Here is a 17,780-nt window from a genome sequence, read left to right as displayed (position 1 = left end):
GGACCCCTTCCAAACGGGCCTCCTATGTGCATACTCATTCCTGATCATCACTAACATCTGTCCGCATGAACGAGCAAGAAATTTGCAGTCAGCCCTGACTTCCCTTGATTCCCACCCTCCTTGACCCATGAGTAATGGCAACAGGTAGAGTCTTGTAACCTATATTCCCCCAAAATATTCTCCCACTCTTGTTTTCTCTAATTTCTCTTGCCTGTTACATCACAGATACATCCAAACTGGGTTCTCTGCTTTGGTTCTCACCTACCAAGATCTAAAAGTCATCTTCCTAAAATTCATGTCTCTTTCACTTAGCCCTTAAAAAAAAAGTTTCTATGGTGCTGGATTTCCTACGATAGCAAAGTATGATGCCTTTGCATGACATTCATGTGATCTGTCCCTTCCCATCAATTCATGACTCCCCCTTTGTTTCCAGGTACATGGTTCAAGGACCATTTGCTGTGCCCAGAAGCCACCATGTGCAGCTCATCTGTGTCTCTCCTGCTGGCATCCCTGCTTCTGCTTCACCCCTCCACTCACCCAACGCTTGCCTAGCATCTAACTCTCAGCAGTCCCAATTGCCTCCTCTTGGTCTCTTCCGCCATTTTGTTTGCTACCTTGCAGAGGTGTTTTTTGTTGTTGTTGTTGTTCTTACCTGGAATTTAGAGCCTTTGTATCTAAGATAGTCCACCTGGACACTCCTTGAAGGCTCGATCTATTTATCAGTCATATCTAAAACCCCAGTAGTTCACAGTCCTTGGCATCTCGAACACCTGGGAGAAATAATTAGTTTAAATGAAGTCCTCCAGCCAGATGAACTTCACACACACACAAAAAAGGCAGATGCCCATGATCCCCCGTCTCCAGCCTCTGTGGCTTCTATTGTACGCCTTCCTTTCTCTTTCCCCAGCACTGCCAGAGCCGAGGCACATGCTTACCAGATGCTAATGTGTCCTACTGAGGACTGTAGTGAGGGTTCTCAATTAGCACAGAATATACTTGCTGAAACCCTAAAACATCAAACTTTTTTTGTCTTTTCTGTTGAGATAAAATCCTGCTTTTTGGTAGAGCCAGGGTGTTCTGTCTCTTACATGTCCGTGAGTCTACAATAGAGACCTTCCCAGCCTTCTGCTTCCATTTGTCAGGTGACTTAACCTGTCTGTGCCCCAGTCTCCTTTCTAAAATTGATACAGTGGTCTAAAAATTGTTCCTCAACTAGACAGTCTCTCCCTTTCTTTTTTGTTTGTTTGTTTGTTTGTTTATTTATTTGTTTTGAGACAGAGTTTCTCTGTGTAGTTTTTGCGCCTTTCCTGGAACTCACTCTGTAGATCAGGCTGGCCTCGAACTCACAGAGATCCTCCTGGCTCTGCCTCCCAAGTGCTGGGATTAAAGGCATGCGCCACCATTGCCTGGCATCTCTCCCATTCTTACACGTAAACAATTTAAAATGGATTGCATATTATGTGATCATTAAAGAATAACTAATTTTAATGTTGGCTTTCTTGTAAAACTATTTCAGAGGGCCATAGTGTAGAAATCCAGAGATTAAAGTGTCCAGCGTGTGTGTGTGTGTGTGTGTGTGTGTGTGTGTGTGTGTGTGTGTGTGTGTGAGATGTGGGGGGTGTAGTGTGTGCTCTCTCTGTGTGGTGTGTGTGTGTGTGTGTGTGTGTGTGTGTATGTATGTATGTGTGTGTGTGCATGTATGTGTGTGTGATGTGGAGGGGGTAGTGTGTGCTCTCTCTGTGGTGTGTGTGTGAGTGTGTGTAGCTGTGTGTGTGTGTGTGTGTGTGTGTGTGTGTGTGTGTGTGTGTATGTGTAGTGTGCTCTGTGTGTGTATGGTGTTCTCTCTCTCTCTCTCTCTCTCTCTCTCTCTCTCTCTCTCTGTAACTGTTATAGATGCAAAGCTGTTTTGAATAATTGGGCCTGGAATTGCTGAAAAGGTTCTTTAGAAGCACCTTCCTCATGTAAACCAACTTCTGCAGAAAAAAAAATCTCCTTTGCTGGTTCATATAGGAGATGGCAATGTGCCCTGATCACGTTCTTAATAATTGACCCAAGAGTAAATATGTGACTATATTAAAATTTATGTTAGAACTTTTTCTCCTTGTTAGCAAAATTTATATCTTTCCATATCAACAAAAATATTAAATTGCAACTAAAAAAGAAAAAAAAGATTAATTTGACACCAAAATCTAAGGTTGTTCAAACTCTGATCCACCCACATACAGTTCTTAGTCGAAATACTTTTCTATTCAAATTTATTTTTATTCTGCATTTAGAAAATGTGCACTCTTTCTTTCAGCATTTCTGGATCTTAAGATAATTCCAAAATCCTATCCTCACTTTACGCCCTGAAATTTGAGATTCTAAAGGGAATGTGAGCCACCAAGAGGTTAAATGGCTTTCTCAGGACCACACACCAAGTCAGGGTCAGAGCTGGGGTTAGAAATGGCAAGTTTCTCCATTCCTTCCCTAAGTGTTCCTCTCTATTTATTTAGGTGTAGTGACTGTGCCAGTCAGCCATGAGTGGGGCTTCACAGTGTGACAATAAGATATTTAAAGAATGACCTTTCATAGAAAGCATTTTGTGCCCTTTGTTTAAAATAACAAAAATATTCCCAACAAAAATCTTTTGCTCTCCGTTTGCCTGGCTTTGGACATCTGTATATTCTACCATCGTAGGTTACAGCCTCAAGGACTGTGGGTCCTTGATCAATCCTTCAGCAACATTCTTTTCCCATGGGCATCTTGACTGACAATTTGGTAGGAAAGCTACAGTTTATCTTCCACTAATAGTGCTTGGCTATAGTCATGGGAGAGGACATTTGTAAATATATACAACTAAACAAGAGTTTGCATCAGATTCGCAAACAACTACCAACGGAGCGGGTTGCCTATGACCTGTGCAACTTCCTTATGAATGTAGTCTGTGTGAAAGGGCTTGCACTATAGTCATGGGAGAGGACATTTGTAAATATATACAACTAAACAAGAGTTTGCATCAGATTTGCAAACAACTACCAACGGAGCGGGTTGCCTATGACCTGTGGAACTTCCTTATGAATGTAGTCTGTGTGAAAGGGCTTGCACTATAGTCATGGGAGAGGACATTTGTAAATATATACAACTAAACAAGAGTTTGCATCAGATTTGCAAACAACTACCAATGGAGCGGGTTGCCTATGACCTGTGGAACTTCCTTATGAATGTAGTCTGTGTGAAAGGGCTTGCACCGAGCACAGGGATGGGACCCCACATCACTGACCTGCTGTCAGAGCAGAATACTGTGCTCATGTGCAGAGTGCTTTATGCCATTGTCCATCTCTTAGCCCTCAGAACATGAACATATTGACTGACATCTGCCAAGAAATTGTTTTAGAAGACTGTATAAAATACATATGATTAAATTTATTTTTGAAGGTATTTTATTTTGATGCCTTCATCTTTTATCTATGATTTCTAAAGAATCAGTTTCCTCTCTTTTATTACCTACTACATAGAAATTGCTACTTTATCAATGAAGTTTTATGCTATTTTATTATTTAATGATTTTTTCTTTTACTTTTTCCTCCAAATTAGGAGTGGGGGAGGTTGTTAACATGTCTACATGACATTGTAGTTCAAATAATGACTGTGAGAGGCACTATGCTAAATATGTTAAAACTGTTAGCCTATTTCCTACTTAATGAAAACATCATTTCTCCTTATGCCATAAATTCACAAAGCTGTCACAGGTAAGTTAATCTTTACTGTTTTAACTAGTATAGCTCCTCTTGAATTAGTCCCTTTGACCTTCTCCTCTTCCTTTTATTTCACTTAATTGATAATTTACCAGGCATTTGATAAGAATTGGAAGCATTTAGACAGGACTGCGTGGTTCTCACACCATTGGCTCTGCATTCCTGATCCTGTATTCATCATTCGATGTTTCCTGCTGCCTCCTCTGAAGATTCAAGGGAAGCTAAACTACCCACAATGCCTCTTGGTTTTAAAGATTTACGTATCTATGAATGCTTCTATTTTTGTTTACGGCAATGGTTCATAGCACGGTATTTGTGCTTTAAGGAGTGTTATTATGTATGTATGTATGTATGTATGTATGTATAGTACTTAGACTTAGCCTTGAAATTAGGAGACCCAACAATTACCTCAAAAGGCATGGAGGAAGCTGGAAGGTGTCTCAAAGCTAATAAGTGGCAAAGCAACTCATCCTTTTTATCATTATGATGATGATTTTTGTGGTAGAATTTCTGCCTTATCAGCTGTAAAATATCAGCATGAACCTGATTTCTAATCTTTACAGTAAAGATGCTACATCCTTTAGAGGCTGACATGAAAACGGTGCACGTGGCAGCTTCTGACATGGAGGAAACGATGACCAAGTGTTGATAGTGCTTTAGTAGTTTTGCCAGCTCGGAGTGAAAAGCACTAATGTGCAGGTCAAAGTTTTATTTGGAAGAACTAAGTTCTAAAATATTAGCTTTAATGGAAGGGTGACATCACTGGAGTTGTAAATAAGAGTATGGTTTGATTGACTCATTAGTAGGCAGTTAATCCAGAGACCTTTGAGACACTGCTGGGGATCCCCCTCGGTCTGAGTAATGTCTGAACTCACAGTGGTTGTCCACAGAGAGCTTGTGCAGGTGGGTAGCAATATTTAAATCAAAGGCTCTTCTTTCTACCTGTCTAAACTTGGGCAGATCCTTACATGTTTTGAGGAAATGGGAAACATTGTTGTGAAATAGCAATGGTAGTTGAGTTCTCTGGGAATTTGTGAGACAGAGAAGCCGTGTCCACAGGAACTCAACTGGAAGCCCAACAGAGGGAGAGGCCACTGAACTGTCAGCTGTCACTGGTGAGCAGAGGGCACTGGTCTCCAAAGACTTTTCCTGGAGAAGTTGTCTCTTTTGTTTTTGAGGTAATGAATCCCCACATATACCACAGACCTTTAGAGTTTGTCCAGCATGGTTTCTAGGATATTATGGAGCATGCTTACTGATGCTTTTTCTGTTACCTCAGACTAAAGATGTAGTGCTGCATGCAAGCAAAAATAGCATTTGCTTGAGATATTGGTAGAGTATTTCAGGACAGCTGGAAGTCTCCAAATCAAGGAACTGAAAAGCTGCCAAGTCGTGTCTTACATTCATCAGGATCAATGAGGCAGTCTTGGCCATCCTAGAAACACCCTGTGTCTAACAAGAGCAATGCAACGCGTTTTTAGTTAGATCATGGTTGATGTGTGGATCTTCAAATCCACATGAAGGATACGTTTATTTTAGTGTGAGACATTCCGACTAATCAAATGGATTTGTAGGACTCTATGTTTGTAGAGAAACTGGTCTTCTTTCCCAACTAATGACATCATTTTCCTCAGAAGGTGCTTGGAATCTCTTGAGCTTTTTTTCCTCACTCTCTGTCCTGTCACTCTTTCACATACACTCAGAACATTGACAGGGGCAAGGAAGGGAGAACGGGAAGTGTGGAGACCCACAAAGGTTTCCTAGTGAGGTCTGAGCTTGCTTTACCCAGCAGAGCTGCATTAGAGGATTGCTTGACCATGTGCATGGTTTCTAGGTGATTGGAAGGGTCTACACTTGGCTGATTGAGGGGGAGGTCTTTTGCTCCACCCCTTGGTGTTTCTGTAAATAGCCCTTTAGAAGAGACAAGAGGGGCTGGTGCGTAAGGATCCAGGCCCTCCTGAGGCTATTGTGTGTTTTTATCTGGTTCTTTCCCCTCTATCCTTCTATCTAGATCTCTTATCCCTCTCTCCTCAAGAGTACCTTGGGGTAAGATGTGGGAGCCGGTCTGGTCTCCCACAGGTAAGAGTTGATAGTGTAGATTCCCCTACTATAAAAAGAAGTAAGAATTACAGAAAAATAGCAACATGTACCAGTCCCAAATGATCAGTTCATGTTGACCTGTAAAAGGTTGGGACCCCACTGGAAATATCGTATGCTTTGAGTTCCCCTTCCCACTGAACCAAAAGGAAGACATACTCCCATGGACATGGATACATAATTTACTAAGCTGAACAGCAAGGTCTAAGTTCACAGTCAACTGTGGTCAGAAGAAGTAGGAATGATAGTGCCATTTTTTAAAGCCACATCTCAGGCTGGGAAGGTAGAATGTTACCACAGCATGCAGATGGCCCTGGGTTCAATCCTCAGCATCAGAAGTCAGAACCTTCCTAGGTAAGCAGAGACAGTGCTGCCCAAACTATTGGCTATGCTGTTCTGATTTGGTTTCTAGGTTTAGAGCCTAGCTTTCCTTTTGGAATCTCCAGGGTAGAGCAGATTTGTTTTAATGCTAATTTATTGGCAGCCTTAAACTGATGTCACAGCGTTGTTAACTAAGAAAACATGAAAAAGAGCCGCTGTAGCAGCTGTTTCCAAGGTGTTGCCAACTATCAAACGATGGTGTCATGTTCATCCAACAATGTATTTTTTAAAGACAATTCTGTCATCTTTTAAACAGCCTTCACAGCAATGAATAGCATATTGAAGGCTGCTGCTGCTGCTGTTACACATTAGGATCGACTCATGTGTGCAGAGCTGCGGATGGTGGGTTTTACAGATCTTCTGAAATTGCATTCCCGCGTCATCACTGCACTTCATGGTTTCCATATCTCAGCAAGCTTGCGCAAAGGGTCTAGAAGTCCCTACAGTCCTACATGATGCCTCCCCCTCTCCATCCCTTGCTATAATGCTCTAAACCTGCCAAGGAAGGAGGAATTGCTCATATTATAACAAACACACAAGTTGTGACGGGGCTGGAGAAACAGCCCCGCGATTAGAAGCCTGGATTGCAAGCTCAGTCTCCAGTACCCGTGTCAAGAGACTCACTACTGCTCGGAGGTCCAGTTTGAGAGGGAGCCCACGTCTCTGGCCTTTGTGAGCACCTGTGCTCATGGACACGCACGCACGCACGCACGCACGCACGCACGCACGCACGCGCGCGTGCGCACGCACATACACCCCAATATTAAAATCAATCTTCTGAAAAAAAGACTTGTGGAGATGGTTTACAGCTTGGGCGCTGGCTGATGGCTCAGTTCTCTCTGATACAGCACCCCAATGGCTTCTTGTCGCCAGACAGAATCCCCTCACCTCTAAAACTGATTTTTTTTCTCACCTCTGGTAGACACAAAGTCATTGAAATTTCATATCAGAAGTTTTGCTAAGAGTGAAATTGGTGGGTCTAACTCTGCAATGTGAAAATCTAATGTTTTTTACTTTGACTGACACGTTAAGTGTGTCCTTTACTGAGCACAATCCCAAAATAATGTGGAAGTATTTTTAAGTAGCAATCAATATAATTCAAGTACCATTTTAGATATCTTTGTGATGGTTTATATTGTCAACTTGACAGGATCCCACGTCACCTTGGAGACAAATCTCTCTGGGACTATTGATGACTGGTTTTCTAGGTTAGATTAATTCATGCAGGAGGATTCACCCTAAATGGGCATGGCACCCATCTATGAGTTGGGGTCCTGGACTCAGTAAAAGTTGAAAACTAGCTCAGCAGGTGAATTTGATGTGCTCTGCATCCTGATTGTGGATGCAGAGACCAGCTGCCTTATGTGTTTGCCTCCATGGTGTCTTCAACATGAGGGAGTTCTCAAAGTAGAGGACAAAGTAAATCATTCCTTCTTTAAATTGCTTTGATCTGTATTTTGCTGTGGTAACCTGGAAGGTCATTAATATAATTGGTATTTACCACTGCAATTTTTCAAACATATGTTAAAGATATTCTTCCAACATAATACCAAATAATTGCCATATTTATATAGAACTAAGGTGTCCAAATAGTGAGATTCAAGTCTTTCCAGTATTATACCTCCTTTCTAATTTCTACACATGAGCTATGTAGACCTGGAAATTCCTACCATCCAATCCTCTTTGTTCTGTATAATTCTATCCATAGGATTCTAGGTCACTGCAAGTTCAAATCCACTCCTGAAGAATTGCATCCATAGTTGACTCTAGGGATTGTGGGGGTGTCTCAGAATTTTGCTGACTTGCTTCTCATCATTGGTCTCAGCTCTGTTGTTACTATTTGAAGAGGTACCTGGGCTCTGGAAGATGTCTCACCAGGTACTGTGTTTGACAAACAAGCATGGTGACCTGAGTTTGATCCTCAGCAGTCACATTTAAAAGTTTCAAGAGCTCTTGTGGGTGCTGGGGAGGTAGACACAGGATGCTGCCTGGGGCCTGCTGGCTAGTCAATCTGGCCAAATTAGTGAGGGTCAATGAGAGACCCTGTCTCAAAACATAAGGTGGAGAGTGATTGCAAGGGACACCTGATGTCTCTGGCCTACACCACACACACACACACACACACACACACACACACACACACACACACACACACACAAACCACACACACACACACCACACCATACACCACCATACATACACAACACACACACAACACACAAACTCCCCCCCACACCACACAAAATACACCATACACACATAATATACACATACAACACACACAAACACACACACACACCACATAAAATACACCATACACACACAACACACACATACAACACACACACACACACACACACACACACACACACACACACACACACACACACACACACGGACAGGCAGATAGACAGAGGCAAAAGTATCTTTTGACCAGCCCATCAAAACTGGTCTCCCTTTAAGTTTTGACCCACTGCTTTTTACAACTCTCTAAAAAAATACTTTCCCTCCCTTTTTAACTAGCTCCTTTTCCCATCCTCACTGGGACATCAGTTCCTTACAGAGATCTATTTTATATTAGTTCCCCAGCACCAGGAGCAATGTGATTTACAAGTATTCTGTTGAACAAACAGGCAGATGGGTGGATATTTATGGAGAATATAGAGAATTCCTTTAGAAGCCAACAGCTGGTGACTGAAATGCAACCCTGGATTCTTTGAGGCCACCATTGGTCTGTGCTATCAAACAATAACATGAGATTCATTTCACAGACTTTGCCTTGGGGAGACTTTCTGGACATGTGTTAAGGAACATGACTTGAGCAGCCCTGCAAAAGCCATTGCTATATTCATAGCAAGACTGAGACCAAACATATTCTTCTCTAAACCAACATATCTCCTTCAGGGAGACATAGAGGAAAAAATTGTCTAGCTTGTTTGTATCAACAAAAGAGAACTTCTCCAGAGCATTTGCTTTGTCTTTCCAGACGTGGAACCTCACACAATTAATTATGTTTCTGTTTTTGACTTGCTTGCAAGGATCCTCAAAGACAAATGACAGTCACACTATATTGAGCATAGTTTCTGTGTGCCAAGGCTGCAAAGGTTCCGCCTGTTCTTCTAGCCTCATTTTCTGCTGAATCTCCATTTCATTCCCTGCCTGCTTTTCTCTCTCATTTCTTATTTATTTGCTTTTTTCTGCTGTATGATTCTTTGTAATCACATTGTTTGGAGCAGGCAAGGTGGAAATATGTTTTTAAATGATATCCCCAAAAGCACTATGTTATTTTTGGATCTTATATTTAGACTGTGTAGGTGGGGCCCTGAGTGACACAGAGCCCTTGGGACATAAGCAGGTGTGCTGTAAAGATAAATTGGAAAATGTCTCCTTTTAGTGACTTGTTTTTTTGGCTCCAATATTTAAGATGCACCATATGCTTGGACAAAATCATCTTCCTAAGAAAAACATTAAAGTTACTTTCTGGACATTGAAGTAAGCGAAAGCAAAACTCAAGACTGCTTTGAAGGACAGGCCTGCAGGGCAGGAGGCGTAAACACAAGCCCAGATGTCAGATGTTTCGGCACAGCAATGTGAAGAAATACTCATCTTTCTTTATTTACACTTTGCAGCAAATATTTTGCAAAGAGAAAGCAAAGAATGTTGATGTTCCACCACTGAGGCTTTAAACATAACAAGGTCCCCGCATCTAAAACGTCAGGATTCCGTGAAGCATCCTCTGAGCTTGCAGAGCGACAAACATCTGGCATTGTGCTCTCTGCTGCTCAGAATTATGGTTCCTAGGGCCATTAAGGATGGAGGAAGGCCCTGAAGTGCATATCCACTTCTAAAGTCTTCTCTAAACTGTAAATTTCTACATTAAGTTGTCATCATGCTGTTTTTTAAACCAGAAAAAAGAATGTGTACATTTACACACACGCAAAGAAACAAATACTCATACACACACACACGCACACACACACACACAAAAACACACTCCCCACAAACACACTCCCCACACCTCCATGCCTGCCCCACACAGACACACTTATGCACACATGTATACACAGACACAAACACAGCACACACACCCTACGCACCCCATGCACATCCACACACATACTCCCCACCCCAACCCTTCACATATATACACATACACAATCCCCCACATACACACACACACTGATACACATACAAACACACACCTCACATATCCACACACAACCCACACACTCATAGACACATGCACACACATATACACATACATACTCAGACATATATAAACACCCCACTCCTCCACAACGCACCTGCATACCCCCCCCCCGACACACATATGTACACACATGCACACACAGAGAAACACAAACACACACAGGAGTACCGGATTTTCTGCCAACTAAAGTGTTTAAATTTTCTTCAAATTCTATTCTTAGATCACAGAACTCTCTTCCACTCTGGACATTTGTTTGATAGTGTGAAACGTCCTTAGTAGAGAGCTCACTATTCTGAGAGTAGGAAGCAATCATCTGGATGTTGCTGCCAACCTAGGCTTCTTATTTCTGATTTTCTCTATAAATCACAGGGCAAGGCAGTAACCCATATGCTTAATCAAACATCAAAGACATGTTTGGCTGTGTGTGACCGCCAGGACAAGCTTCATCCTACCTGTCAGAAGAGGACCAATGCTCAAATAGTACACACGGATAGACTGTGGGAGGCTAGGAGAGGGAGGGTGCTCATGAATCACGGCCCAGTTACATCCTCCAGCACGCACTCAGCCAGCGAGGGAAGATAGCCTGATGGCACACATTTCACAACAGTGGTAAATACCTTATTTCATCCTTCCGACTGGATGATCATGCCACACTACATTTCACAGATGCTGTGGCTTTTCACTCTTGAAAACTTGTTTTCTTCTTCTTCCAGATGCAAAATTTGGAGGAATTTAGCAAATGTCCAAAGAAAAAGGGAGGTACTAGGCTGCTGCAAACCACCCTATCAAACTGGAGTCTTTGTATATGAGATCAAAGAAACTGGATGATAAGAAGAACAGTGCGTACTCCGGGCATGTGGGAAGATTAGAAAAGATTATACATCACAACAAATTTTTATCACTGCTTCTCGGTGAGAAGATATTCTTGGTCTTAAGAATAAAGACATGGACCTTTTGAAAACATTACAGAAATATGAAACAGGCCCAGTATAATTCTTAACTGAAGAACTAAAGGTATTGAAAACAACTGGAAAAGACCTTGGGATGTGGTTGTACGCTTATTATAATACTTATCTTCTTTGGGGGAGAGTTAATGAGTATGACCACAGAACACAATGAGATTAACCCTTTTCTATTTTTTTGCCAATGTGTGTTTAAGAACAGTTTTATTTTTAGAAAAATGTCCCGCTCTATGCACTCTTTTATGAGGGAGTCAGTATGACAGTATCATGTCATCTTATCTGTCACCATCTGCCTTAGTTGATTATTGCTCTTCCCCAAATTATGCCTTTGCAAGTAGACAATGAATTAGGTGATCATGAGCGTAAGCAGAGTTGACTGACTTATATGGGGTCAAACCTAGTAGTTCCAATTCTTAGTCCCATTTAGCTCTAAGACATTCCCCCACAAGCCAGGGGGAGCAGGACAGCATAGATGCATGATGGCATCTAGCACCTTAACTCCGTTCCTATTTAGTTTTGCGGTTAGAAGTTACACAGACTTTGTTTGAGTATGATTAAATATAGGGTGGTGTTATATTCCCAACTAAAATTAAATAGGCTCTTAAATAGGAAAGAAATTATGCACACCAAATTCAAATCTTGAATCAAATCAAATGCCCTAGACAAAATCAAACTTGGGGACTGAATATGAGGACTTCCTATGTCACACGAAGCAGGAAGGAAGACCACAGGAATCTAATCAGTCAGTCTTCCTCCTGTACTAATGAGTTCCTCCTGGAGCATCATGTGGACATGATGTCTTGAAACACCATTGCCTTGTAGGATAGGACTGGTGCTTTGCAACCATTTCCTATGGACCTTCTGACTTACTCTAAGAAACTTGGAAAATCAATGGTAGTAACGATTACATTCATTATGTCATTTGAACTAAGAGTGGGTGCTAACAGGATGTGCATTGTTGCTATTATATGGTTGGAGCTGTGTAACAATGTACCAATTCATTATTTATTGTAAAAACTAGACAACTTTTATCAATAGTAACAGAATGAATGTGGTTTAGCTTTCTTTTTTAAATCTATGCTCTAGATTTCTTTTTATAAAAATAGCTAATTCTGGAGGTTGGGGATTTAGCTCAGTGGGAGAGCGCTTGCCTAGCAAGCGCAGGGCCCTGGGTTCGGTCCTCAGCTCTGGAAAAAAAAAAAGACAAAAATAGCTAATTCTATAGCAAGCTAACTTTATGTTGGCTGGCCTGTGCTTTCCAAACAGATTTGGAAGTTTGGAATTCATCTGGTATTGACTCCCATCGTGTTGGCCTCACGTAAGGCAACTTCAGCTTTCTCTATTGAAGTTCTGCAGCAAGACCGCCACCCCATTGCTGGCTCAGCCTAAAAGGCCATTGTTTAGAAATGGCCATAGCAGAGGAGGAAACCCACAGCCAGAAGCAATGCTGACATACTTGGGCGCTGGCCAAAGAAGACTTAGAGAGGACTTTTTTCCCCTCTTCATCCACAACATCTTTGAGATCAGAATGCGAACTGGAGAGGCAGACTCCTTGGAATTCAGGAACAGATTTGGCAGTTGAGGCTACAGGAATTTTCTGCTTTTTATAGAACTGTTTTAATGCTTTAATAGAAAAGAAGCACTCTGTTTATATTGGGAGACTTTCAAACACTTTTGTTTCATGGGCTTTTTATTGTGTTTGGAAAGCAATAACCCTCTCCCTGGGGTCACTTTTATGGGTGACAGAGCTTCAGCTGATTGTACGCAGAGATTGCTAATACTGTCTTTATTTGAAAAAGTGAAGTGTTTCACCAAAGTTTAATTTTGTTTCTATGATTAGAATTTCAGAATCTTAAAGACTGGGGGTAGTACTGCCTTATTTTACATTTAGGTAACAAGGATCCAAAAGCAGTTAATATGCTTCATTCAGACAGGATCAGAGGGCCAGAAGCAGCTCTCTGGAATGCTGATCTCACTGCTACCCCATCTCACCTCCTGCTCCCCATCTGGCTTGTCTTGTGCCTTCTCCACCAAAGGCTGCGAGACACTAGGTGGAGTCACACACTTTACCTGGCCCCTATCCTTCAGGGTGTGTCCACTCACAACCACTGTTCTGCCCTGCAAAGAGTTTCAATCCAAAACGAAGGGAATATAGACATACTTTACTCTGTCATATTAACTCATACTCCCCCACCACACATAACTGGGCACTTTTTTTGGTAAAGTTTGGGTAAAGTTCAAAGTCCTCACACAGAAGTGCAGGGTCTAGTTTCTTTCTCTCCAAGGGCATGTCTGCGTTCCCACTTCCCCCGAAGCCCTATTTCCAGTCAAGCCTTTGGTGATTCACAAGGGAAAATAACTTTCTGCCACCAAACGCACCTTCTTCTGGTGCCCTTCCCCAAGTTCCCTTCTCTGCGAGCCCCTGACCCTTTCACTCCTCTCCAAAGAAGCAAGTTTACAACATTGTCAAACTTCCTCCAGGCAGGGAAGAAGCCTATTTTATTCACTTTTCTGTCCTGGGGACATGATATCTAGGTTTCTGAAACAAAGTGAGGAGGAATATTAAACCTGCCTTTAAGACTGAGAGGTGACACTGTTTAGCAGTTAAGAGGGTTGACTGTATGCTCAGCTTCCTGAATTAAAACTTGGCTTCTTTAGTGTCCAGTTTTGGTTGAAGGTAGTTGGGCTTTTTGTCTTTAAATCCCTTGTGCATCAAACAGGAATTGTCATAGCGTCCACTTCTTCGGCCTTGTTGAAGTTAATAGTTGACTAAAATAGTGTTGCACATACAATGGATGCGAGTATTACTAACACAACATCCTAGTTATCACCATTGGCGTCATCACCTCTGCTGCACAAAGGAGCAAGTCTTTTCAACGTAGTTTATTGAGCTGTAAATAGCTGCTACAAAAGAGGCATTTCCAAATAGCACCTGGAAACTGAAGCAAGTTAAATTCCCAAGAAATCTAGTCAACAAATACTTTAAATATGAAAAAGTGCACTAGATTATACTCAGGAAGTTAGAACACAGGATAAATAAAGAGCCGTGTCTTCAAGCTCTCAATGTAATGGAAAATACAGACACACACACTGAAAAAAAAATAACACTTTGGAAAATAAATGGAGACCACCCAGATGAAAAAAAGCAAAGGCTATTTATTTAGAGCTTGCCGTAGCAAGAGGGTCGGCCACCATCACTTGTGCTTAGCAAACACAGAGTCAGGCAGAGAGTGGAAAATCTTGATGGAGAGAAGAGAGAAGGCTCAAGTGTGTCTGAATGAAGGGTGCTGGTGTGGAAAGCTACAGCTTAGTTATACAGAAGCAGTACACCCCATGTGCTTATTGTTGGGGGTCTGTATTTAGGCTTCTCCGGTTGATCAGAAGTTGGAAATAGGCATAAGGCAGCTCCCAGTTATTAAGCTAGTCAGGGTCTATGTGGGTTTGTCCAGGGGCTGTTGTATGACTTTGCACACCTTAACCGGAGAGAGCTGTCTGCATTCTTACAAGTCTGTCTTAGAGATCACATACTGACTATCTACATCGAGGTGCCGAATTAGTTTCCTGGGGCTTGCTCCAGGCGGTGGCTCACAGTCCCATTTTTACCTTCTAACGATTGTACACTATCTAGTTTCTTCCTTGACAGGAATCATTGTGAACCTGACGACCAAGGTGAATTCAGCTTGTGCGCATTATCTCCTGATCTTTATGAGTGTTGTTTTCAAGAAGAACTCAAAGTTCCAGAAGCCTATGTTTCTGCCAGTTTCTACTGCATCCCCTCAGCTCCACTCTGTACCAAGACACAGCTCAGAGACAGGATGGCAAGGAAGAAACCACTGTTGCTTTGTTCCAAACTGTAGCAGGAATCTTAAAGAGTCTTATTAATAAGATCAGACCTGAGGCCAGTTATTGGGGTGAATGCTGGAAGATCAGAGAAACAGAACAAGCCACAGCCACCTCACCTCGCCAGTTCCTCAGCTGGTCCTGTTTTCCTCAGACTGGAAGCCTCTGAGTCCTCATCCAGAATGACTCTCAGCTGAACTGCTGCTAGAAGCCTGAAAGCTTAACCAGCCAAATTCTTAACCAGCCAAATGCTTCTAGTTTCTGGTCCTCACGCCTTATATACCTTTCTGTTTTCAGCCATCACTTCCTGGGATTAAAGGCTCACTTCTTGGGATTAAAGGCATGAGTCACCATGCCTGGCTGTTTCCAGTGTGGCCTTGAACTCACAGAGATCCAGAGGGATTTCTGCCTCTGGAATGCTAGGATTAAAGGTGTGAGTGCCACCATTTTCTACCCTTTGTATCTAGTGGCTGTTCTGTCTCTGACCCCAGATAAGTTTATTAGGGTGTACAATATATTGGGGAACACAATACCACCACACCAAACTCTAGTTCAGTTGTCGTTGTAGAAACCCAGGCAAGTTCCTGAAACCTCAGTGCCTCAGTGTCCTCACCTGTGAAGGAAGAAGAGATCATAACCAGTTGGTAGTTCCAACCATCTGAAATTGACAAAATTCCTTCATATTAATCTTCAATTTCACCAGATAAAGTATAGTATTTAGTACTGCACAATATTTTAAATTAAAAAAATAACCAAAAGATGCACCGACAATGCAAAAATACTTAGACCTAATGTATATAACCCTTAATGAAATGTAAGACTTTAAAGAGAAATTTTTTTTAAAATCTTGCATACACAAAACATCTTCTAAGTCAGGAAAATGGTAAAGTGTCTGTTTGAACTAAATGTAAAACTACTGTCCTATACTTATGCTTTAGGGGGCATATTTCATTGTTAACATGGTGTCTTATTTTTCCTATTTAAAATTGGGACAAGTTTGTTCTGAAGCTCTCATATATATATATATATATATATATATATATATATATATATATATACATACATTTGAAGACAATCCAAAACATCTGGAAAAAAGAGAGACAACAGTGTCTTACCATCTCAGATCAGAGAGCTATAAATGTAGGACTAGAGGGAGAGGATGCTTACAGGCAGTAGATGGTTAAATGAACAGCATGATAGAAGAGACGATTGTGTATAAAACTGATCTGAGTAACTGCAAACTTGACGTACTGTGGTGTACACACTGTTGGACAAGAGAGACATACGTCATCATGGCTAACGGGGACAAGAGTCGGATGCTACAGAAACAGTGAGGCTGGACTTGTATTTCAACATACATTTCAGAGAGGTCAAAGTTTTAATCATGAAGATATAATTTATTCCAGAAGATAAAGAGAGGCCCAGGAAGATTAGCCTCACTTGGTTTCTCTCATTTGCTCAATCGAAAGTTATGCTTGAAGCAAAGACTTGAAACAGAGTGCAGGACTATTGGAGAAGAGACAGAGGTAGTGGGAATGAGGAATGGGAATGGGAAAGGAAGGAGTGGGGAAGTGGGAGGGTAGTGAATGAGATTAATGTATATGATGCATACATGCACAGGAATATTACAGTGGAACTCATTATTTTGTGCAATGAATATATGCCAATAAAAATCCGCATGATAACTTACACAATTACAATATTTAAACAAAGGTTATCAGTACTTGTACTGAAAAATCACAGAAAAACATGAACTGACTTTTTTACATTGAAAGAGAACTTTCCAACAAAGATACAAATTAAGGTTGAGCACTTCTTGCCTTTCCAGAGGACTGGAATTCAGTTCCCAGCACACAGATAAACAGCTCACAACCACATGTAACTCTAGCTCCATAATATCATGTCCTCTTCTGACCTCTGCAGACACCTTCACCACCATACTGCACACACACACACACACACACACACACACACACACACTTTAAAATAAAATCAGTCTTAAACTAAAAAAATATGAAAATCATAAAGATGGATAATAGACAATATATTAAGATTTTTTAATGGGATCCAAAGCTGCCACAAATAAAATTTTCAAACAGTGAAATAATTAGGGCAAAAGACTTCCAATTCACATGAAGACATGTGTTAGGTTGCTTATAAATAAATGTACTAGTTTGCTTATAGATCACCATGGGAAAGCAAAAAGAAAAGAAAAGAAAAGAAAAGAAAAGAAAAACAATTTAAAAAGTAAGTATATGAGCCAGGGGACATTGCTAGTAGTTACAAGTACTTGTTGCTGTTACAGAGGACCTAGGTTCAATCCCAACACCCACAGGATGGCTCACAACTGTAACTCCAGTTCCAGGGGATCTGACCCCCTCTTCCAGCCTCCATGGGCATCCAGCATGTTGGAGGAGCACAGACACACAAATCTCTATAAAAAGGAAAAGTGCCCTCATCAACAGGTAATATGAAAAGGTTAGAGGCTTATAATCATGTGGGGGAAAATCACTTTAAATGTAGCTGCTGTTCACTCTGCAAAGAAAATTTTTT

The sequence above is a fragment of the Peromyscus californicus genome, unplaced genomic scaffold (assembly GCF_007827085.1).
Source record: "Peromyscus californicus insignis strain IS unplaced genomic scaffold, ASM782708v3 Scaffold_17__1_contigs__length_78620276, whole genome shotgun sequence".
NCBI classification, from domain to species: Eukaryota; Metazoa; Chordata; class Mammalia; order Rodentia; family Cricetidae; genus Peromyscus; species Peromyscus californicus.
This window is presented reverse-complemented; position numbering follows the sequence as displayed.